General features: G+C 36.4%; 1 pseudogene; it reads right to left on the bottom strand.

Moving 5' to 3' along the window:
- Positions 1 to 213: 213 nt before the first annotated feature.
- On the bottom strand, positions 214 to 443 carry LOC141489363 (large ribosomal subunit protein eL38 pseudogene; annotated as a pseudogene).
- Between the last annotated feature and the right edge of the window lie 1,483 nt (positions 444 to 1,926).

The raw sequence follows: 1,926 nt of genomic DNA, 5'->3' as shown, positions 1-1,926 counted from the left end.
TCTGTACCAGGCTAAGTTGGGAATATAAATACAAACAGAAATAAAAACAGATCCTACCCCCATGGAGTTTATATAATAATGGAAGAAGAAAACACATAAGAGGGAACTGAAAATAGGGGGAGAACGTCCTGTAAAATGATGAGTCAGTAGTGTATGTAGCCAGGAAAGAATGAACACATGTTGGCTCGGGCTTACTTTTTTTCCCCCTGTATTTTAATGGAGATGATGGAACATTAAGTGAGTTGATTCCTTCACAGCCAAACCAGGAGGCAGGGACTGTTTAAGTTTCTCTGCCTTCTCTTTGTCTGTGATGACCAATGTGCACAGGTACCTGCTGCGTCGGACCTTAAACTTCACATTATCCTTGTTTTTCTTGATCTTGACAGGTTTAGCATCTTTTTGTCTGGCAGCAAGTCTTTTATTTCCTCAATTTTTCGGGGCATGGCGAAGGCGGCGGCGGGACGAGGGGGCGGTAGCTGGTCCAAGAGATAGAGCCACGGGAGAGATTCACACAAGGAGCCAAGAAAGCCGGAAAAACTGGGCTTACATCTTAAAAAGAAGGTTAGGGGAGAAATCAGTCAATCAGACAGACAAGCAATTGAGGCAGGAGGGTACATCCAATGTGAGAAGCAGTCTAGAGCTATAGTGAACTTCCCATAAGTTCCCTTATGACATAGAGAGAAAGACCTATGGTGATAAATTAGTCTGGAGAGAATAGAAGAATTCTTATTTAGGTTCTTAGCAGTACCTACAGCTCTAAGAAGACCTGAGTTCAAATATGACCTGAGTTACTTACTAGCTAAGTGACCCTGGCAAAATCACTTTTCCTCTATTTGCCTCAATTTCCTTATCAATAAAATGAGGTAGAGAAGGAAGTGGCACACCATTTCATTAACTTTGGCGAGAAAACCCTATAATGCTTTCAAGAAGAATCGAGCATGACTGGAAGTTTGAATAATAACAGCAACATGCCAGGTACTTTATTAGACACCCTTTTTTAAAGGAACTTAAATTGTATTAAGGAATATAACAGATAAAAGATAAAACATACACACAACAGATAAAACATACACACAACGTATATATGACATATATTTGGACATATACCATCACATTTCACACATGATGATTATCATATAAAACATGATAATTTGAGGAGGCAGTATAATTATTAAGGGACAATCTGTCTTTGTAAATAATGTATCTCTTCAATAGAATATATACATATATACCTATGTGTGTATGGATATCCATAACACATACATATATGTTTCCTAAGGACAGGGAAAGGTGTTCTGTTTTATCTATGCATACCTACACATAGTAATATTTAACACATAGTATTTAACATATTTGTATAAAATTGAATTTCTCCCCATTATCTTTCATTGTTGTTGATACATAATGTTTTTAACCTTTAAGCTGTTTTTCAATCAGTCTGTTGGGTAGGAGGAGTAGAATACATAAGCCTGAGAGTTTGGCAGAATATTTAAGGAATATAAAATGAACTATAAATTACCCTGGGAAATTAGGAAGAGTTAATACCACCTATGGCTTCAGATAAGCTCCTAATTATATGGACTGCTGTGATCAACATCTGCTGTTCTTGTAAAAAGTCCAGAAGATATGCCTCTGTATAATAACAACAATAACAACACATTTCTGTGTTGTTCAATCAGTGACAACTCATGTTTCACTAGCAAGTTCAGATTTTAAAAGTACTTTCCTTAAAATAATTCTGTGAAGTAGGCCATGCAATACTGAATAGTACAAACTGAATGTCTCAATGCTGTCAGGGTACCTCACATTAAACAACTCATGCATTTTAAAAATATATAAATAAATAAAATTTTCTAGAATTCAAATCATACTTTTCCTTCAAGAAATGTTGGTTTTAGGGGCAGCTAGGTGGTGCAGTGGATAGAG

This window comes from Macrotis lagotis, chromosome 5 (genome assembly GCF_037893015.1).
Source record: "Macrotis lagotis isolate mMagLag1 chromosome 5, bilby.v1.9.chrom.fasta, whole genome shotgun sequence".
Classification (NCBI taxonomy): domain Eukaryota; kingdom Metazoa; phylum Chordata; class Mammalia; order Peramelemorphia; family Peramelidae; genus Macrotis; species Macrotis lagotis.
This window is presented reverse-complemented; position numbering and strand designations above follow the sequence as displayed.